The sequence below is a fragment of the Amphiprion ocellaris genome, chromosome 23 (genome assembly GCF_022539595.1).
Source record: "Amphiprion ocellaris isolate individual 3 ecotype Okinawa chromosome 23, ASM2253959v1, whole genome shotgun sequence".
NCBI classification, from domain to species: Eukaryota; Metazoa; Chordata; class Actinopteri; family Pomacentridae; genus Amphiprion; species Amphiprion ocellaris.
The window spans coordinates 9,362,059-9,385,793 of record NC_072788.1 but is presented as its reverse complement, the minus strand read 5'-3'; the positions used below and the strand labels follow the sequence as shown (position 1 = coordinate 9,385,793).

Genomic DNA, 23,735 nt, shown 5'->3' with positions numbered 1-23,735 from the left:
ATTAATGTCTCATTTGTGTGAAGACTGTTTGCATACACAGTGTTTGGGAGATCTTATTTACTGGAATTTTCTCACCACAAGGTGGTGTCATAGATCTACCCGGCAGCAGTGGTGTTTCTCTAGAGCTATATTATATTGAGGTTCATTTTCCAGTAACAAGACAACACTGGAAAGAGATAAAAAGTCTCAGAATTAAAGCATTTTTACACTTAAAGTGTTATTTCAATCATAGCTTCCACCTCACTGAATGTAATGCAAAAAAGATGGGTGCTAAAGTACCATCCGCTGTCAACGGGTACTGCCATTTGACACTCCAATTCTTTGTTTCCATCAACTAATCACCGGCTCCTGTGGATGCAAGTATGAATAGCAGTAAAACAAATACCACTGCTTATTTTAAAAATAAAAAGTTACAAATCTAATTGAGAGACTAATATTTTTGTTCTTTATAAGGTTTTATTTTTTTAGAAGCGCTTTGATTTGAAAGTGCTATTATATATATAAAGCTGTTATTATTCTCTGTAAAGCACTTTGATTTGAAAGTGCTATTATATATATAAAGCTGTTATTATTCTCTGTAAAGCACTTTGATTTGAAAGTGCTATATAAATAATTACTATTATTATACAGTGTTGCGAGTTGGGGTCTGAATTTGACGGCAGCATAATGAGGCGCCTCAGTCCCCTCCCTGAACCCTGCAGTTTGCTGCTGAGCCCCGACGCCGCCTCGCATAACGTCTCCTGCAGCGTCACCCCTGCTGTGATGCTCCACGGAGGCCCCCATACTGACAGACAGGGGGCTTTACTCAAGTCCAGTTTTTCATGGGACACTTTTAACGCAGAGCCCTTGGACAGTCTGAGCGGCAGCAGCTCGGTCCAGTTCTCCCTCCAACACGAAACTCTCCCTGAAATGCCGAGTTGCGACAGTCTGCTGAGCCTTGACGATGAAACTGTAGATATGAGGAGTGAAGATGAGGAGTTGCTGATCCCATTGCTGAAAATTGAATCGACTCAGTCACCGTTGACCACACGTCATCGTCAGGCCTCACTGATGGAAAAGACACCCGAGTGTCTTGTGTCTGATTACAAGGGGTCGGACAGAGACTGGCTGATGGAACCTGCAACAACACAACCCACAGACAAGGTCTTCTCACTGGATCTAGACGCTCTGGAGACACACTCGCCTCCAAAGAAGCAGGAGTACAGCCTCCCCAAACTCATCACATTCTCCCCAATAGATGACATGAAGTGTTAGCGATTCTTACCAACTATTCTGCTGTCTGTTAAACGACAAAAACTAGATTAGAATGACAAAAACAAGAAACAATACAAGCGAGACAACAAAACAACAAATAAAGCAAAACAGAAAATGACAAAAATATGACAAAAACACGAGAGACAAAAAGGAAACACAAAACAACAAAAACATGAGACAAACGACAAAAGTCAGACAAAAAACAAGGCAAAAAATGACAGAAATGAGACAATTACAGAAGAACAATGAGCAATACAGTTTTTTACTTTATGATCAAAACAACTTGTCATGGTCAGGAAGTTATTTTAAATTTATAGATTTACAAATTTACAATTTGCAGTTAATGTCTCATCTGTAACTTTTACACTTTACAAATTCATCCCACAGGCCGGCTTGGGCCCTCTAGAGGGCCGGTTTTGGTCCACGGGCCGCATGTTTGACACCCCTGCTTTACAGTATTTCATGTGTTGTTAATACCTGCCTCACAGTCAAATTCACTTATGAACAGATACTTTACTTCAGCTTGGAGTTTTCACCAAGTTAGTGTTTAGTAGGTAAGTTTGCAGCACTTCATCGATCAAAAAATAATAATTAACTTGTCAGGCAGCAGTGAAACCAGTGAAAACTACGCATCTCTAAACTCTGAATTCCATCTCAAGAAATACAAACATACACTAAATTTTAAGTTTTGTGACATTTATTAATCAGGTTTTTAACAGTACAACAGGAGAATTTTGTAAACCTACAGTTAAGCCAAAAAGAATTTATACTCATGACGAATTTTGATTTATAGTGAAGTTGTTCTTTGACCAGCAGGTTTCTTCTGACCAAAATTTGTCAGTGGCAATGCCTTTATTTGCCACTACATTAATCAGACAGTTCTTATAACTGCTAACAATCTTTCTGCAGGTCTCCACTATGATTTTGTTCCACTCTTCTTTTGTGATGATCTCCAGGCCTTTGAGGTCTGAAGGCTTCCTCAGCATCACTCTGGTCTCCAGTTCCTCCACAGATTCTTGATATGATTCAGGTGCGGACTTCAAACTGTTCATATTGCTTTCTGTTAACCATTTCATTTTTCACAAAATCATTGTCTTGCTGGAAGGATTAATGCTGGCTTATGCCAAGTTTTTCTGCAGTTTTTCTACTTGTTTACTCCACATTCTTAATGTCTCCCCCTTATTTCTCATGATACTGTTTAAGGCTGAATGATCCATCAGCTGAAAAATAGCCCGAAAGCATCCCATTCCTACCGCGTTCGACCATAGAGATGGGTTGAATTCTTGTCCTTTCATGCACCAAACTAAATCCACTTCTGTGACCAAACAACTCCACTTTCATCTCATCTGATCACAGGGCTGATGAGCAGAAGCTGTCTTCTTTGCCAATTGAGCTTTTGTGCACCCATCTGAGCGGTGTGGAGTCTTCCTTGTTCAGTGTCCATGGAGTGTTTGAGATGCTGCTACCAGAACTTCTCACATTCATCAGCAATATCTTGGAGTGTTCTTACCAGTCCAGGGGTCTGTTTTAGCTTCCTACCACACCCTTTGAGACTTTCCACAGCGCGGAACACCTTGTACTTTTCGTTTCTGCTTTGCACTGTGGCCTCTGACGCTTGAAGACATTTGGATGGTGCTTTATAGCCTTTTCCTGTATTATGAGCAGCCACAATGTGCAACTCTCTCTCTGTAATGGACCTTATAGCAAGTGTTGTGCTCTTAGAAAACCCAGCACGCTGCTTGTCCACATCAAGTGTAATTTCTTTTCAATACACAGAAAAACACTCTACCACTTTCAACAAATGCATAGAAAAACTACACCATTATTCAGAAACAAATGCATTTGGTCTTACCACCTGTTGTCTAACTTATCTTTTAAACTCTTAAACTTATATTCTTCTCCAGCTTTAATGTCAAAACATACAGTTTGTTGCATAAAATGTGTGTCAACTATCTTGGCTTGCATGGAAAGATTGTCTTCAGCACTTTACAGAACAGCTATGAGTGCAAATGTGACAGCTAAGCAGACAGACTTTAAACCTGGACCTGGACTAGTAGCTAGCTTACATACCAACTGAGTTGCTGTAAACACTTCAGAAAAGTACAAAATACAAACTTTCTTGCCAGCTGAGACACAGAGGAGATATTACAAACATGCTTCCTAGTTTTAGCAGCTAGTTTCAGCAGCAATTACCTTAAAAATGGTGAGTAGCGAGTGGGATAATTGTAGTTGTCTGCTCCTTGGTGCTCATTCACCTGAAGCTGCAAGACATTACTAGCAGATCGATGCACATCTCAATCCTATACTTGTATCTCTAGCAGCCATTACATAAGACATTAGCAGTGGATCAATGCTAAATCAAACCATATTTACTATCTGTCACACAAGCTCAAGAAAAAAATTTAATTCAAGTTAAATGTGTGATGGGTATGAATAATTTTGAGCTTATATAGGTTACATATCCTTACTACGTCCATGGTCAATCATCTGTAGGACCTCCCTCTCATGTGGTGCAAAATTTCGATCATTAAGTATTTTTATACTACTCTTTCTAGTGCTTACAGTTTCAAACCAGTAAAACACAGATTTCATGCTTTTTAATGTTTTCTTTGTTTGCGTTGCATCATGGAAAATAACTCCTGCAATCCTGAGGGAACTGCTTCTGTTTGTCCGTTTTTTTTGACAGATCTGTGGGCTTCTGCTGGTTTGAGTTTATGATGAAGGGTCAGTATAACCTATAATTTGAAACAAATGTACATTTAGGCCACACTGCAACCAGGCCCCTGTACTGTTTCACTGTGCATACATTACTGTTCAAAAGTTTGGGGTCACCCAGGCAATTTCATGTTTTCCATGAAAACTCACACTTTTATTCATGTCTTAACATAATTACACAAGGGTTTTCTAATCATTAATCAGCCTTTCAACACCATTAGCTAACACAATGTAGCATTAGAACACAGGAGTGATGGTTGCTGGAAATGTTCCTCTGTACCCCTATGGAGATATTCCATTAAAAATCAGTCGTTTCCAGCTAGAATAGTCATTTATCACATTAACAATGTCTATTCTCCCTGCACTGCTTTGCACATGATTTGGGTGTCAAGAAAGCCATGAAAAGATATTTAAAAATTCCAGTTGTCAAATTGAATACAGCAGACAGCTAACAAAATTTAGCATTTTAGTGTTCACACAGTGACCAATGCATACATGTAGATTAAGTAGCTGCTCTGATATCTTTTTAAAAACACTGATTTCGACACCGAAAATAAAAATATTTGATGGCCAAGCTGTAGTTGCATGCTACTGTTTGAGGAGCAGCTGTAGCTTCATTTAAAACATATTGCTGTTAGCATTCAAAAGACAGTATTGGAAAAGATCCTTCTCATACTGCACATGCTGATACACGCTGCCCTACTTCCTCCCTCCATCCCTCCTAGCAGTAAGGGTAGTAGCTGCTGGACGGCCCTGTCCCCGTAGGCATCATGGCGAGGTAGTTGGAGGGCACGTATCCTCTCTGACCGCCTCCTGCCTCCACCAGGCTCCATTCGGGGTTCCCTCGTTTGTCATGTGGCTCCAGGACACGAACGGTTTCTCCAGCCTGGACAGAAACTTCATGGTTCCCCCTCGCCGTGAAGTCGTAGGCTGCCAACACCTGGAAAATGAAACACTGAATAACAGATGAAAAATCTCTACTGATCATGTTATTCCCCCCCAAAAAATTATCTCATAGCTGTTTAGACCTGACCTTCTTCCTTTTAGTGATTATTAATTCTTAAGTTATGACCAAAAGCCTGTTTTGTGAGACCACAGAAACATTTGACTACTAGTTAGCTCATCCTTGAGTCCATGTGGATGTTTGTGATTAATTCCTTAAGGCAGACTGTTTTCAGTTCAGGGGCCTGATACATCCCAATTTGATCTCAAGTGACCAGTAAAATCAGAGCATAAAAAAACTATAAATAACAACAACTCCAAATTTTTCCTTGTGTTTTAGTGCAAAAAGCACAATTCTGAAAATATTCACATTAAATAATCTTTTTCCAAAACATTATGAACAACCTAAAGTTTCTTAAGAAAAATAAGTGAAATTGTAACAATATTATGCCTCAGTTTATCATTTACACATGTGCATTAGAACTTACAGATCACAGTGTATCTACAAAGGCACACATTTAGTGTCAGGCATCTGGACCTGAAGCATATACTAGATCTACAAATTACTTCACATTTGCAGTTTTACAAATTTACTATTTGCAGTTGATGACTTTGCAAAGTCATCCTGCGGGGCGGATTGCAGCATCTGGCAGGCCGGTTCTGGCCCTCGGGCCGTATGTTTGACGCCCCTGCCTCAAGGCATTCAAGAGACATCATGCTCAAGTTCCTATAACGCCTCTGGCTTTGGCTGTTGGCATAAAAAAAGAACATGACAACAAACCGGTCACAAAAACTGACATGTAAGGTGTGGATGTTAACTATTAACAAGCTAAAACACATGCACTTAACATACATGTACTGTAGTTGGTAACAGGTGTTCTGTTAGGATGGTGGATGTTGCCTTGTTGGCAAACAAACAGATTTCATGTATATAGTTAGCATTTTAAATATGTCTATTTCCTATATGTATATACACTTAACAAGCAAATAATTCAATATTGTTTACTGATTAAGAGAAACCCTCTTGTAATGTATACCAGTGGAACAGATTTCATTATTTTTAATCATTGTTTCATACATGGTTTTACTTACATACACACATGACCTATTTTGATTTATACTGAAGTTGAAAACTCTACTGGACTAACAAGCAAAAACGTCACATTACATTGCAACATGCTGATGTTAGAGTTTACTATCAACATAAAGGTGAGATTGATGGACGTAGTTTTTGAGATATTCTACAAAATTACTGTCTTCGCAAAACTGCTTGGAGCAATAATTGAGATAATTAATGCTGATTGAAAAAACACACCAACAAAATGTATGCGTACAGTATAAACCAATATCTATAGCACGGGCATTTCCCCTGTGTTTTTCTCATTGCTATTAGATAGCACACAGCACATCATAGTGTGAGTTACACACTTACACACAACTGTGCAAACGAGCAAGCAGGAGAGAATGCACGTGCACAGGTATGGTACAAATGTGAACACTCATGGACACGCACGCACACATACACACACAATACCACAACCACAAATCATTGTAATATTCTGTGAAAAGGTTAAGCCCACTAGTTATGTCTTGACAAATCCCATCTCATCACCCCCCTCACACACGTACACAGAATGAAGGCTTCCTAATGAGCCTTGTGTTGGTATGACAGAGTGCCCCAGTAGTGCTAATAGTCGAGTTTAGCCGGCTGCTTGGTGTCATTAACAAACCCTTCACCCCAGCTCACCTCTCAGCTACGACATTAGCTCTGCCCTGACGGTCTACACCAATTAGCATTTAATTTGCATTTTGCCAGGCAGAGACAGGGACGAGGGGAATCAGAAAAAATTCTAAAACGTAAAGTGACCACGGCCATCACCAGAGGAGTGATTCATGTTATGGAGTGTGATGTGATGGAAATGAAAAAAGTTGAGGGGAGTGTAGTTCAGCTAATCAGCACCTCTTTGTTCTGGTGTATGGTCATGACATCACGGCGGTGCCATAAAGGTGGGAGAAAGAAACAGAGTTAATTGAGTCTGCCTGCATGTCTCTAAAAGCCAGACTGGAATGTATGAATAATACTCTTGCTTTGATGCCTAAAAGCTTTACTCCCACTGCATTTGTCAGGATTTTTGACAGACGTAGGAGGAAATCTCAATCTAAATATGGTTATTTCTAACAGAAGTGAAAGTATGAACGTCAGGCTGAAAGCAAGGAAGCTCTGTACACTAAAGCGAAATGGAAATTTCATGTAATGTATTTCTATCTCCTTTTTTGCATCGCAGTTTCCTTATTTTTAATGACAGCAATACGCTACAACAGAAATGCTTTGTTTTACCACCATTTGCCACATTAACAATGTCTAGAATGTATTTCTGATTAATTTAATGTTATCTTCATTAAAAAAAGATATGTCTAAGTGACCCCAAACTTTTGAGCAGTAGTGTATATCATAACAATATTTTCTCTTGGCAAACAATCTTATGTTAACAGCTGAGTATATCACAATTTTTTTTTTTTGTTACAAAGAGTACCTAAGTGTTAAAAAAATAAATGTATTTACTCTATCCCAAATATTTCTAACAATGTTTAAACCCAGAGACCCATCATTTTATTCAATGTAAAGAAGTAGGAACTAGTTGTGGGAGGGACTTGAGGAAAGGCAAAAATAAACGCCTTAACAGTTTAACAGCCTCTATTTTACATCTTTAAGTTTAGAATAACCACAAAATGTAATTTAAAAGGACTTTAGCAATATGAGATCTTTAAAGTTCTTTTATATTTTGACTGTAATGCAATCAGGTTTAAACCTAAAATGAGAAGTATAAAAACATAAATCAAAATGAAGCTGCAGGAGACATATAATGACGCCCTTAGATGTGAACTCTTTAATGACACCTGTAAAACGTCACTGGTCTGACAATGGCAACTGCAGTGTAGTGCCGTGGATCAGACCAGAGTAAACAGCTGGTTCAGTAAAAGGTCTTATCATGCACTGTCTCTGCACATTCCCGGTTAATCATTAACTACTGAGGTGCAGGCAGGTCAGGGCATGGTATGTAGTGAGAAATATTTTATGGCTCAGCATCCTGAGACACCACTATTACGTGCAGTTTTATTGATTTTATGGGTTAGACTCGCCGCTCTCATGCCTAACTTGGTAAAGGGATTGGTCCTACCTTAGCTGCTATCCCAGTCTCATGTTTGAAGTGCTGGCTGAACCTCGCGGTCTTCTTTGCGATGCTGTGGGAGTTGAGGCGGTTGATCTTGTCCTTGATGGTCAGGGTTTCCGTCTTCTTGTATTTATCAGCTGCAAAACATTAGGGACAGCTAAAACCTTTTCAGCATCTGTACTACCAGCTTTTTTGCCAGCATTATCAGTTTATTTCTTTAGTCTTGGCAGAAAACTTTCTTACCAACTTCTCTGAAGCGTTTGTACTCATTGATGCGACAGTTTAAGGCGATGGAGGTGTGGGCTGTCTGCTCCAGGAGCGGATAGGCCGGGTGAGTCGGGTCGGTGTGTTTCTGGATGGTCTGCAGTAGAAGTGGGTAGCGGGCGATCCGCTGCACCGGCATGACCAGGAAGAAACTCAGAGAGGTGGCATTGACTTCAGGCCTGGAGGGACAAACACAGATTGTGAGCACTATCACCAGTTCTACAGCTTATCCAGTACTTTCTGTACCAGTGTCTGTCAGAATGACTTAAACCTACGCTGAGGCCTTGATGACTTTTACTATCTCATTCCAGAGCGCCTCTTTCTGTTTGTAGCCGTTTTCTATCACCGTCACTTGATTGTAGTTGGCCAAGTATTCCTTATAGGCAGCTTCTATGTCTGAAGACAGGCTGAGGAATTAATTGCCTGCCAGGAAGGAAAAACATACATTTACTTCACTACATGCAGGATTCATGAAGAACACAAATATCAGAAATTTAATCTCCACATATGTAAGTAAAACCAAAAAAGGTAAGTAACAAAAACTTTAAAATACAGGCAAAACAACTAAATTAAATTGCAGATTTACTCGTATCAAATTCATGTGTTGGCCATCTGTTGGAATAATCACAACAAATAAGAAAGGCGGTGCATGTGAAACACAATTCATGCTTTCAGGGAAGCAAGTACCATAGCATGGGTGTAATAAAAAGCACTCTCTTGTAGACAGACAAATTTAATCTTAACCCTTAATGCTGAGAAACTATAAAATGTCGTCATGGGAAGAAACCAGTCTAGACATGCCCTGACTAAGAGAACATGGAATAAAATCAGATATTTTCAGTCTGTTTTACAGTTTGTGCAAGTTGGGTTGTATTTTCAAATGAAAAATAGCACATAAAGAATCTTAGAAGGAATGTGGTACAATCTCTTAACCTTTGACATTGTTGTCAATATTGCAACAATAAGGAATAACACAGATACGAAAAGAATATTGAGGCCTTTTAACAATGGCTTCATACCTATGCAAATGCAATAAAATGTGTATAAAGTCTGAACAATAAACTCTATTAACACCTCCAGAGAGCTTGCAGAAATGGCTTCTCACATGAATGCAAAAACCACTTTTCAGATGACAAGATGAGAACAGAAAAGTACAACAGGAGCAACTCATCTAAAACAGAAAAGCTCTCTGAAAGCACCTTACCATGTCCTGCTGGAACTCTAAACAGGCTCACGTTATGAAATGACCACAGGTAATAAGATTTGAGTTTTGGCGGACATTACAGCTTCATGGAGAAATTAAAGACAGTATGAAGTCCTTACAGAGTGTCTCAAGGAAATGAGGGTCTCCGGGCTTAACCTGCTTCTGGTCCAGCAGGCTGAGCAGACGGCCCGACACGTCGATCACCTCCTCTATGTACAGAAACATGCTGTCCAGGTTGGCTAGAGGAGGCTTTGGTGGATATGTGGATAGAAAAAAACACTTGTGTAAAATGTACTGTTCAGTGAGTCTTTTGCAACTAAACACCAGAGAGAACATTTTTTAATATTTATCCATCTTGCCTGCATATAAACCAGACTCTATGAAGCCATATATCTTTAAAATAGGCAACTTAGCTACATTTTCCTAAAAACAGAACAAAAATATTACGTTAAATGGCAATATCAGCACAGTCAACACGTAATTCAGAAATCTGAGCATTATCATAACACAGAGTAAAAATTGTCACTTGAGCAACATATGTATGAGCTCATTCTTACAGGGAAAATGCTAATGTGGCTGATAAAGACCTATTTTGTCCTGTTTCATTCTATTGTAATGAGTGAAGAGTGGGCACACTAACTGGTGCAAGACTGAACAATCTGCACATTGCCAGAGAAAAACAATCCAGTAACTTTTCTGTCTCACAATGCCACTATTCATCCACATTTATTCCAGTTTTCCCTCTGGTCAGTGCTCCTGCACTCTGCCACTTTACTCAGTATTTTCTCTTTCCGTCCTTCATGCAGCCATCATATGATGATATTTTTTAAAGCAATTCTACAATTCTACATTAGACAAATGGTGCATAAAAGTCATAAATTTATTTTTTAATAACCATCTCATCAACTGCCCCTCCATTCACCAGTTAATTACCTTCCCTTAACAGGTCATCGGCTCATAATTTAGCGCCTTTCACTCCTTTTCATTTCCATTTGAGTCTCCTCTCGCTCTTCTCCTGTTCTCTGGGTGTGTTGTCATTTTCATGCTCATCTACAGCTCAGTCCTTCCAGCTCATAAAGCCTGATTCCATTATGTTTTATGAGGCTTCATTTCATTACCAGAGATAATAAATGATTATTTAGCAGTAATAAGCAATACCTCAAGACATAATGAAAAGCTGAAAGCCAACAAGGGGCCGCAGCAGAACAGTATATCTGGATGCTGCAATGCCATTACAACATGTAGTGATAACTTATTGTTTAAGAGCACAATCAACACAGTTGTTCTGCCATAAAAAAACATGGTTCACAACCGCTCATTTTAAATTTGTATGTAAAACTGTACGTTGGTCATTAATTTTGATCTAATCTTAACCTAACCATTCCCTCCAACAATAGATTGTAATGTTTTGCAGCATATGGTGATACAGATTGCTGAGATTTACAACTTGAGCCAAGTACTAAGTCCTTTTTAGTCGAGACAGAAATAAGTATTAATCAAGAATTAAAGTTGCATCAAATGCTGGCATCAAATACCCGCTTGATTTCCTTCAAGACCTTTTTTTTTTAACTTGACATGCTGTGTATGTTTGGACAGAATTGAACTTTTTAAAACTTTGGCTTCATATGTAAATGCTGAAAAAGCAAATCGTAAACACTTTAAAAGTATGCATTTACTAAGCATCTTGTACGGATACGCAAAATTTGCCCTCAAAGCAATGCTACCAATATGCTCTTCAATTAACTCACACAAACACACATCAAAACAGACAAGTCACAAACTGGAGCAAAGACTCACCATCCCAAAACAAGTGTTTAAAAGCTCAACGCCGACCAAAAACTACAGCAAACTCATCACTGTCCTGACAATAACGTGTGTTTGAGTGAAAGAGTATCATTAGAAACATTTACAGGAGATGAGGCTGTCATTACCTTGACTAGAATCCCTGATTCAGCTGCAGCAAAGCTCGATCCTCTCTCTCTGTCTCCTTGCACTGTGTCCCAACTGAAGCAAAATGTGCTGCAGTGGAGACGCTGCTGCTGCTGCATGGAAAACACACACACACAAACCGGTGTAACTTTCTCCAGTGACTCACACACAGCAGGCTGTGGCTGGGCCTCATGTGGCAGGAGTGTGTGAGTGTATATTCACAAGCGTGTGCGAGAGAAAGACAGCGTATAAAGTGTGTGAGGGAAAAGGGGGATGGGAGTGGAAAGAGGGTGGGATGGCTGTTTTGTAGAGGAAAGAGAGGGGAGGGGGGAGGAAAGAGGGACCACACACACACACACACACACACACACACACACACACACACACACACACACACACACACACACACACACACACACACACACACACACACACTCGTGCAGCTGAATAAGCTGATTGACTGCAGCAGCTGGTGGGAAGGGGAAGCAGCACTCACCCAGATGGCAGCCGATTGGCCGACAGGTCTTCAGTGGATTTGGGGGACCAATCAGACGACACTTCGAGAGTCTTCATGAGACACTGTGTGGACCAATGAAAACAGAGCGCTGAAGTGATTGAAGTTTCCTATCACAGGAAACAAAAGCTCCGCGGGACATCCCATCCTCTTCCAACTGCAAAGGGATTGTCTGGATTTTCTGGTGGAGGGTAACAAAGACAGATTTACAGCTCGCTCCTTAAGAGTTTCTCAGCCAGAAGTAAAAGATTTACGCTGGTTGTGCCTGTTTTATTGCAAACTAATTAAAGAAACTATTATAGAAAGCATATGCCGACTGAGCCTGCATTCGTTACAGCAAAGGAATTCAAATAAAAGGACTAAAAACATTTGCATTCAACTTCGTTCAATGTAAAAAGCGGAGCTCAGCAAAAATTACTTCTAAAAGTCTTAAGCCACACGAACAAACTTGGTTTTATTTTGAGACATCAGTGCCAATACATCGGAACACAAAGGAATTTCATTGGTGATGGTAAAAGCAGAGAAAAGCTTGTTGCTTTGTGCTAAACTAAATTCAACATGCTAACATGTTTATATCTAACATTAACAATCTAAGTTTAGCATGCTAGCAGTCTCACATTTACTAATTAGTGCAAAGTGCAGCTGAGTATCCTGGGAATTTTATTAGTTGGTATAATGGTATTATGCTGGTATAAAAATTACACATTATATTTTGGCTTCATGTGTGATGGTGCTACGGCCGGATGCAAGAATTGGGGATTGACAGATTATTACTGGTTCTACTTATGTTTTTATTTTTAGTTCATATTTTGCGCTAATGTTTATCAAAATAGTTTGTACTGTTTATAGTTCTGACTTTGAATGGGAGGAACTGCATAATAAATAAAACATTTCTGGTTCTGATTCTGTTTACTGTGCAGCATTTTTCCAAATATCGGTATTGTGATGTTTATTAACTGATTAAATAAAAATAATATAATAAATTAAATGTGCTACTTTGGCTCTGATGTGGCTAACTCTCTCTCTCTCTCTAGTCTATCTGATTGGCTGTTACATGTCCCATGTAAAAGCAGTCAACTAAGAGGTTTAATAAACACCATAATCTCAAACTAGCATCTCGTTTCCTTGTGACAATACCCGGTGGTGCTAGCCTAAAGCTATAATTAATAAGTTTGCTGTGCCTCTTAGCCTGTGACAATGCTACCTAGAGTACCTGGAATATCTTCCTAATGCAAGATTAACTTTAAGAATATCCCCTAACTGACAGACATGTCTCTCTAGCAGAGACACAACATGCAAAAACTAAACGAGCAGCACGGCCATCAGAACGTGTTTGGCTTTCACAGGGGCTAAGGCTGTGCTAAAGGCTAGTTGCTAACTGAGGGTGCAATGACAGATTTCCTCAAAACAGTGTCTGATAAACAATAGCAAAACAATACTTTGAAATATGGGTCTTAATGGACAACAAAGGTGATGTAACTGCAGGAGAAGCGGAGATCAACTGTTCAATTTAAAAAAAAATGGGCTCCAAGTAAACAGGAGTGCATTCTAGCTTGATGATCTGGTTTCTTTAACACAAGCAGCAATGACCCAAACATACACACTCACATAGCCATATGTTCTCCTGAGCCCTGAGAATAATTATAAAAAGATGTCTGCCTGACCTTGGCCTGAGACAATGAACGTATTCACAGCAGCCAGTCCTGATGAGACTGGAATGAGGGAGGCATGAAGGCAGCAGCTAATCTGGTTCATCAGATCGGTATGTAGGGAAGGAATGCTGCCGGGCCGGACTCTTTTATCAGCTGACTTGTGGCATCTGACGGCAACCTTAAGGTGTGCTGCTGCTTTCTCAGAACCAAAACATGCATTCTGAAGAAGTGAAATGCTCAGTTCCTTGGAGACACTCATCATTCCTCTGCAAAGGGAGGAAATTTCAAAAGCTGTTATGATTTTTGGCAATAAAGTCAGACATTGGCAATAAGGCCAGACGGAAATACAGCTGATATCATCTTATTGCAGAACTACCTCATACTAAGAAGTTCATATGATGGCCAATAAAGTAAAACAAAATTGTAATACAGAAACGATGTAATTTAGAAACAGTGTGATCATTTCAATGTCCACCAGAGACTGCAGTCAAGCATGTTGTAAAAATGTAAAATAACGATCAGTTTGCATCTTGTTATTGATATTGTTATTTCTGTACAATGTACCAGTTTATTGCTGATAAATTGCTTGAACACTCAACTATCAATACCAACATCTGCCTCGAATATCCCATTTGGGCAAGGTTTTATTGATTCTGGGTAACGGCAATCTAGTGGCAAACTATACAATAACTATACAAAATATAAATGCCTGACTTTGTACCAAAAACTTATCAGTTGTTCCTTGGCTGGTGGTCTTAAATTTCTACCACATTTTGGCCCACTGAGTCTGTTTTTGAGATATCCTGCAAAATACAGGCAGACAAGTAGAACCAAAACCCATATATCCTTCACCTTTTGTTTAGACTAAGATGTTATCAGCGTTGCAGGGCTGCAGTCTGAATGCAAAAACAGGGATTTCAAGGATTAAGTCTGAAACGACGTGTGCACTTTTAACCAGACACGTACAGACCTTTCTTTTAAAAAAGCAGTGCCAAACACTTCTTGGACAAGTAAGTTTTTGAGAAAGCACTTGGCATGTCTACATTCCTATTTTTACCACTCTAGGACTCTACAACCCTATATACACAGCTAGAGTTCATCTTGTGCTATACATGCATAATTTTCACACTTTAAAGGTATATATTCTTCTGCTTTTTTCTCAAAACTACAGTAATTATGTATTGGGTTCTGCTAAAATGTAGAATGACTACACTCAATACTCTCAGAGCACAGAAACTGCTGCTGCGCTAACGTACTGCTATTGCTACACATTCTATGTAGACACTGTGTTGGGGAGAATATCATGATTTCAAATCCCACATTGACAAGCTCATGAAACTATTTCTCTACCTTGCAAAATATTTGTAAAGTATGACCATTTATAAATGGAAGAGAAGCTGAGAAACTGATTCATGGCCGTATTGAAAGCTGACTCAATTACTGCAAAGCGCTTTTTAGGGGCCTCCTGATAAAAAAAAACAGAGAGACTTCAGCTCATTCCAAATTCTGCAGCTTGGCTAATAAGCAGAACTAAGAGGAGACAGCGCATTAGTACAATTTTGGCTGATCTGCACTGGTGTTCTGTAACATTTAGAATTGATTTTAGGGTCTTTCTCCTTATACACAAACCCCTTAATTGGCCAGGACCGAGCTACATTTCTAAATCCAGGCTTAACTATGCATTTACACTATCTATAGATATCAGGGAAGTCTGTCTTCACATTACTTATATTATACATTCAATGTGCTCTAATTTTAGGTTTACTTTTACCTTATTTTATTACTATTATGAAGTGGATTTTGTCTGCAATCTTATATTACATTAAGCATGGCATTTTAACACTATATTTATATTTATTCTGTCTTTTTTCATGTGAAGCTCATAAAAGGTGCTATACAAATAAAGTTTTCCTATAATAACGATGAATGCTATTATTCCCAAAACAAAGAGCTAGATAAAAACAGACACAGGCAAATTCAGACAGCCTAAACATCGCATCTCCCTCTGTCTGGATGAACAACCATTTAATGTTGGACTGTTTGTCTTATTGAATTTTAAGTGAGACATGGATATCTGAGTTTATGATTAGTGATACATTAGCTACAGAACAGTGGAGGAAGAGTCAGAGCAGGGTGGAGTCATGACTCAGAAACTGTGTTCAACATATAGCCATGTTACTGAGTCATGACTCCATGTTTAGTGTAATTGTAGGGTTGGACTAGTTTCTGGCCACTGTGCATGTGAGTTTTTACATGAAGACTTAGCTTTGTGCAAAAAGGAAACCATGATACATTATCTGTCTATATCAGACATGTGATACTAGCTATCTCGGGAACCTTCAAAAAATTGTGATACGAAATAATTAAGTTCACAAAAATGGAATGAATTGTAACATGCTCCTCTTAACAAACACTCCAACCTTGCATCAGTATGAAGTTCTCATTTGCTGACCTGCTTCTTAAGGTCTCCTAAAAACCCACACTGAGGTTTTCCTGCTGCATTCTGCCTGACAAACAGCTGAGAAAAAACAACAAAGCTGAAAACGAAAGCCACGATGATTGCATCTTGTCTGTTGTCTCAGCAGTAAACATGCTTCCTTTCAATTCACACTGCAGCAGCATTAGATGCACTGAGTGAAGCATCATAGCGGAGTGACAACAGATTAAGGGTTCAATCACACGTTTAGGGGGAAAGCTTATGTTGTCTTTTTAGACTTGTTGAGTTTTCAGAGTTTGCTTTACATCATGGACTCACACACTGCTGAATTTTGGAGGTGTAGTAATCTGGAATATAAATATGTAAAGGCAGCAATCTAATTATTGTGAGATTATTATAATGTGTGCTGGAGAGTAAGTGTTACAGTCTTGGTGAGCAGCTTTCTCATGTTTTTAATCCTCTCCACTAACCACCTCTTACAGATTTGTCGCTGATATTCAGAAACTTTCTGCAAAAAAGCATGCGATTCTTAATTTAGAGATGTTTAAATTAACAGCAGGGAGACTTTGTTTGACGCTTTAATCAGGGGTGTCAGTACATTTTGTTTTGTCTGTTAAGTCATAGGGAGTTAATTAGAGTAGGTTTTTATTAATTTTCCATCATTTACAGCCAGCTTTACATATAGCCTGTCTATCTGATTACAGGCCCTATAAAATGTAAAACCAGCGTGTGGGTTTAAAAGGCATGTAATTTCTTTTAAAAAAAGCTCATCACAATTACACTGTTTTTCAAATCCAGAATGGAAAATGCATTCATTGCATTAACGAGACTCTGTAAAACACAAAACATTTTCGGCGCGACAGGAAAGTCATTACTAAATCTGCTACAGCCAGCAGTAACATTAAAAAAATTCAGGGATGATTTGACTGAACTACAGGAAGATAGCATAGAAACAAATTAAAAATGTAGGAACTAAAATATCTGTAGCATGTTTCCCATTAGTTGTAACACCTGTGGGCACTTGGAAAAGTATTGTACATGTTGATTGTGCAGATTTTGTTTATGTTTTTTTCATAACAACTAATAAAAATTAATAAAATGTATGGCTCTTACACTGCACATAAGACATTTCTGAGATCTCTTCTAGCCATTGTTGTGCTGTTTCCATAGAGGTACAGGACTGTGTACTGCAGTGAAAAATGGGGCCAACAGTGTGTAAAAATGTGACAGGAGCGAAATCCAAATATATGACTTGATGATCAGCTGTACAGTAACTTCACTTGACACACAGGTGTAGAAAGAGTCAGAGCTGGGTGGAGTGATGACTTGAGAAAAATGCTAAATATAGAATAACACAGTAAGCAGGGGTGTTGCCAGAGTGTTGTGCTTGACTAGGTAAGTTGTAGAGAATTAGTTAGCGCAGGTTTTAATTTATTTTACATTGTTTACAGTCAGGCAGCTAAGATAACACCTCTATGGTTTTTTTAATACCTTATTTGGATCAGAAACACCCATAGGCCCTTAATTCCTGTATTGATTTTTGTATATCTTTAGCTTACCTGCTATGCAATAAGTAATTTGCTATACCGAATTCATCTAAAACTATGCTGCTATACTCCTCATTAGGCTGGACTGTCAAGAGCAAACATGTACTATTAAATGCTAATTATTAAAGAAGGTAAGTATGTACAGCTTTAGAAGAACTTGGACTGTTTGGAATAGAATAAAACCTTGGATTTTCCCATAGACTGTGACAGTTTGCAATGGGTATGAATCATTTTGGACATGCCACTTTTTGTTTAAATGTAAATAGCCATCTTATTATCTTTTAGGAGAAGCCTGTATCATTTCCAGTCTTGCTGGTTGAAGAAAAGTAACTTTAAGTCAAAATGGGGTATGAATAATTTCAGGCTTGACTGTATTAGCAACCTGTCCTAACAGAATTATCATACAAGACAAAAAAAGGAATTAAATACGTCTCAGTTTGGTGTGGAAGTCATGTTTCACTGACTCCAAACTGTTAACAAATTGCAAAAAGATAAGAGAGAAACAGACTGGATGCATGTTTAAACTCCAAATTATTGTCCTGAACCAATTAACCAACTTCAAAATGGACGTTAGCACAACACAATACAATTAGCAAAGCACAAAGGCTGCAATTTCGGGATATATATCATACAGTGTGCCTGACTGAGGATTTAAATCATCACACTAGTGGTTGTACAAACACATGCCATCCTCCTTGTGTCACTTTTGATGGTATATCATGGTCGTACTCCATCGCATGTTTATTATCTATTACAGTGTGAAAATTGAACTGAAGCTTGACTTAACATATCTAGCTGTAATCGCAGTATGTCTCAGAAAACTCCCCCAAATTGTTGAGCCAAACTACAATCACCATGACAAAGCCCAGAATCATAACAATAATAAAATGATCGCTAATCATATTATTACCTTGATGCATCAGATTCCTTCTCTCATTGCAGTTCCTCTCTGGGTGTCAGAAACGGCAGCAGAAGGAGGGAACATCCTGACAACCTTGGCTTTCTAATCACTGGAGAAGTGAAATAAACACATTTAGACAAAAGAAACAGCTCTCATATCTCTCTCTAAACACACTTTATTTTACTTTTTCATAATCTGAACGACACAACAATAATAAAGCACTTGATTTAGATTTAGCATTATTCCCATGACTAAGAATATGAATAAGAAAACAGATGCTGCTGCCTGCTTTCAGCACTATAGAAGGTTTGGTTTGTTCTTCTGTTTTAACAGCAGTTGGCATTGAGAAAGTTTGCCATTTTTCTGATCTTCATGATGTTGCGCTGTCGGAATTTGATAGTGATTGCAAGAACAGCAGGCGTGCTAGTGTCTTTATAAAAGTGGAAGAGTAATTAAATCACCCTCACAGCGATTTAGTCGAGGAGTGCAAGAGTCACTTCTTTCATTTTGATGCAGGAAGTGGTGTCTTAAGCTGTTTCTTCCACCCAATATCCTTTCATTTTGCTGCTGCCAGGTCGCTTTCTCTTTTGATTTGAATGAAACAGTGTTACAAAACAGTGCATTGGAAAGAAGTCGCAGCAGCATCTTTCTGTATAGATGCAGGAAGTATGAGTCAGACTTCAATAATAGTGTCATTTTACACATGATCAGCAGAGCAACAAATTTATCTTGGTCTCAATCTGACCAAAGAATTTGCTCCAAATGATCATCAGACTTCTTTAGCAAAGTTTAATCTTTCAGTTCTGTGCTAAGGGTTTGTTTCTTGGATGTCATCCATAGAGGCAGATGTTACACAATGTCTCTCACGCTGTCTGAGCAACTCTGATTTCCACTGATAAACCCTGTGCCAAGCCTGGTGTCATTTTAGGAGGACGACCAATTAACGGTGCTTTGGCTCCTTCTATTATTCCTGAATGATGTGTTTCCGCTGATCCACTGATGTTTGTGATGTCTCATAGTGAGCTATGTGGAGCCAAACATGGTCCATAGGTTCAAAACTAAGAGTATTCGGCTCGTTTTAACAGCACGAGCATGAAAATTAGACTAAATGTAAATCACACATGTATCCAGATGCATTATTACAGTCATTTCACTTCTGTTTTCAAACCAACAAGGGCAATATAACATCTGTATACCACAAACTATGTGCAATTTACTTCTTAAGATATCTATTTTTAGCATTTTTCTTATACAAAGCGCTTTTTTATCATGTGTACCTATAGTGTTTATTTCCTGTATAGAAAGATTTCAGTTCCAATGTACCTGTACTGTAATGTGTCCAAGCAAATGGCAATAAATCTCTATTCTCTATATTCTCTATATTCTATTCTATCCAATTTAGGGTCAAAGACCTTTTAGTCTTATACTATGGTACCTGTTCACAAGAGAAAAATACTAAGATATTATGTAATTATTAAAAGGTGATTTCATTTTGAACATTTTGACATTTAAGTGATATTCAGCAGGTCTGTACTGTAGCTCTAAAGCTTTGTGAACAGCTAAGTTTTGGTGGAAAACAAATGTAAAAAATTCTATTTTCACTACAGAAAAAGTCTTATCTTATTATTTTTTGCATAATGTTAACATTTGATATATATATATATAGATAGATAGATAGATGCTTTATTCATCCCCTTGGAGAAATTTGAGGTATCCAAAAAAATCAGTCCTTCAGATTAAGAGTGTTTAAGTTTTACGTCATGATGATTTTGCTTTGAATTTTAATTGATAAGAAATCAGAAATTGTAAAAATTGTCCTGCTATCAATCTCTCAACACACATCAGTCTGTTTGGTGAAGAGCTAAGAGACAAAAAGTCATGTTTCTGGAAAAGATAAAGATTTGAAAAGTTTAATGAAACTGTGAAAAGTTTTTAAAAAAAATGGTACTCACTTTTTAGTTATTTAATTACCTTTTTATGCAACTTCACAATCCTGCTGCGCTACATTTCCCAGGGAAATATTGTACTTTTTACTCCTCTACATCGATTTAGGTGTAAATAATAGTTACTTTTCCGATATTAAAAATATATAATCGTATTAAAAACAACACACAGCGTTAAGAAGTACTCAACAGATTGTTGTTAACACGTTAACTGCCTTGACTGCATTAAATTCACAATATCATATAGGTCACACACAGATAAAGGAACAATGTACAAAAGAGCATGCAATTTATGTATAGCAATAATAAAATGCTGGTATTTATAGAAATGTGTAAAAAATTATAATACTAATAATAATAATAAGATGCAAAATGTAGGTATTTATAATAAAATAGAGTACTGTGGGAGTAACTGTGAGGATATTTCTGTCATTTCAAGTATAAACCCCAAAAGCAATCACACAAGGAAGATATGTAAAATGTTTTTTTTTATGATTTATGTGCACATAATTCATATAATTCTCATGTGCAACAGGTGAACATATTATAGGAACGTTTTTTATGGTAGCCTACTGTAAATAAAAGGTCTGCCCGTATACAGAGCCTAGGTTTATGGTTATATTACCGGCTTTAGCTGAGATAGAAAGGATCATATTGGGTTATCTTTCTGGGTTAAATGCCTCCATCAGAACACCATGTGTCTGTTTTGATTTCATTTTGACTGAGAGCAGAAAGGGGCGGCAACCAATCAATGTATACTAGCATTTTTAAAAAAACGTTTTCCAGGGTTTTTTCCACTCACGCTTTAATTAGACGCTAACATTAGTGAAATAGAGGATTAAGATAAGCAGCAGAATTAGCTAACCGTCGAGGAGAGCGATAAAAAGGTGAAACCGTCGTCGGGTTTTGGGAATAATTCGGTCTGTGTGCTGCCTCCGAAATAAATGACGAGAAATGTGATAAAACGCTTACCTTTTTGTCTCCGACCTCTCGTCTCGGTTTGTGTCCCGCTCAGGTGTTTCTGTCTCTCCGTGTTTCTGCCGTGAACTCCGCTTCACCTGCCGGCACTCACCCGCCGACCGCAATCCGCTCTACACAATAAAAGCAGCAGAAAGACGGTTTTTCCAGAATAAAAGCGGCAGATCAAACATGCTGCTGAATGACGTATAAAAATAAGGCAGAATATTTATTAGTCATCTTGTGGTTATTATCATTATTAGTTGTATTAGTGGTAGTAGTATATTTTACTCTGTTATGGAAAGCAATAAGTGTCATAATTCACCTTTGTTTGCATGTTGTGCCAATCAAGATCGAATTATGAAGCTATCAAAACATTAAATAGCACTACTTCTTAAAATTTTTTTCATAATTTGTTTTGCATTCCAATTCAAGATTTTTTCTTTACTTTTTTTATGTTTGAATTACACCACCCTTTTTTTCAACATCAAAAGCAACCAGATTTTTAAAATTACTATGACTATTATTATTATATGGACATTCAATTGCAACACCACATTTTACAAAACTAAAAGTTGGCATGATGCTGCTTTGAATGACATCAGAAGTCAAATACCTTTTAACTCTGGAATTATTAAGGGTAGTAGTAATATTAGGATTATTCTTAGAATTATTAGTATTATTATTGTTGGTGTTATGACTAATATGCTTGTTGTCATGGAAAGCAAAAAGTGCCATAATTCACCTTTGTCTGCATGCTGTGCCAATCAAGATCTATTTTTTAAGCTAGCAAAACCTTTAATAGCACTTTTTTCTTAATTATATATATATATATATATATATATATATATATATATATATATATATATATATATATATATATATATATATATATGTTTCAATTACTCCATTAATGGCAAAACTGGCCTGAAGGCAGTTTTTATGGCAGTTCAATTACACCACATTTTACAAAGTCAAAAGCTGACATGATGCTGCTGTTAATGACATCAAAAGCTGAATACCTATTCATTATGGCAGTATGATGATGATTATTATCTCTTCTGCTTGTTGTTATGGAAAGCAATCAGTACCATAATTCACCTATGGCTTGCATGCAGGGCCAATCAAGACTTTGCTTTTTAAATCAGCAAAACCGGAAGCAGTACAATTTTTTCTGAATTTCTTAATTTTTCTTTTTAGATTTTTTTTTGTTGACAGTTTTTCAATTACACCACTCTTTTTGCGACATCAAAAGCACTTTTTTATGGCACTTTAATTAAAACACCACATTTTACAAAGTCAAACGCTGGCTTGACTTTGTACCACCTTTGCACCTCACTTGATACATCTCACTTGAGCACCTTTGTAAAGTGTCAGATGTATCAGGACACCACTTTGAACAGAACACTGAATACGTTTTAGTTCTTTTAGATTTTGTAATTATTCCTGTGCTTTTCAATTAGACATAATGCACATAAAGGCTTATGCCATCTTTTAATGTTATAAGATGTCAATTGGAGCATTTTATTTATTTATCTTGTATTTATATGATGACATTAACCATGGTTAATTTTTTGTGAATATTTTTACGACGTTAAAAATCAATGGGTTTCAAGTTGTAGTAAAGACAGTGCAAACATTTAAGGAAAAAAAATAAAAACAAACCAAAATAGACAAGTACTGGTTCGAACAAATAACATTATTGCACATATCAGAGGTATTGCACGGTTTTGATTATTAGGCAGTGAGATGAAGATGAAGACGAGGGTCGTGGTGTTCAGATGAAGATGAGGGTCCTGCTATTCAGATGAAGACGAGGGTAGTGGTGTTCAGATGTAGATGAAGACGAGGGTCCTGGTATTCAGATGAAGATCAAGTTGATTCTGGTATTCAGATGAACACGAGGGTCCTGTTCAGATGAAGATGAGAGTCTTGGTGTTCAAGTGAAGATAAAGGTCCTGGTATTCAGATGAAGACGAGGGTCCTGGTCTTCAGATGAATATGAGAGTCCTGGTCTTCAGATGAAGGTCCTTATATTCAGATGAAGATGAAGACAAGGGTCCTGGTGTTCAGATGAAGATGAAGACGAGAATCTTGGTGTTCAAGTGAAGATGAAGGTCCTGGTATTCAGATGAAGATGAAGACGAGGGTCCTGGTGTTCAGATGAAGATGAAGACGAGAGTCCTGGTCTTCTGATGAAGATGAGGGTCCTGGTGTTCAGATGAAGATGAAGACAAGAGTCTTGGTGTTCAAGTGAAGATGAAGGTCCTGGTATTCAGATGAAGATGAGAGTCCTGGTCTTC

General features: G+C 37.9%; 1 pseudogene; it reads right to left on the bottom strand.

Annotated features, from left to right (window-relative positions):
• Positions 1 to 3,643: 3,643 nt before the first annotated feature.
• LOC111573596 (rho guanine nucleotide exchange factor 37-like) lies at positions 3,644 to 21,769 on the bottom strand (annotated as a pseudogene).
• Between the last annotated feature and the right edge of the window lie 1,966 nt (positions 21,770 to 23,735).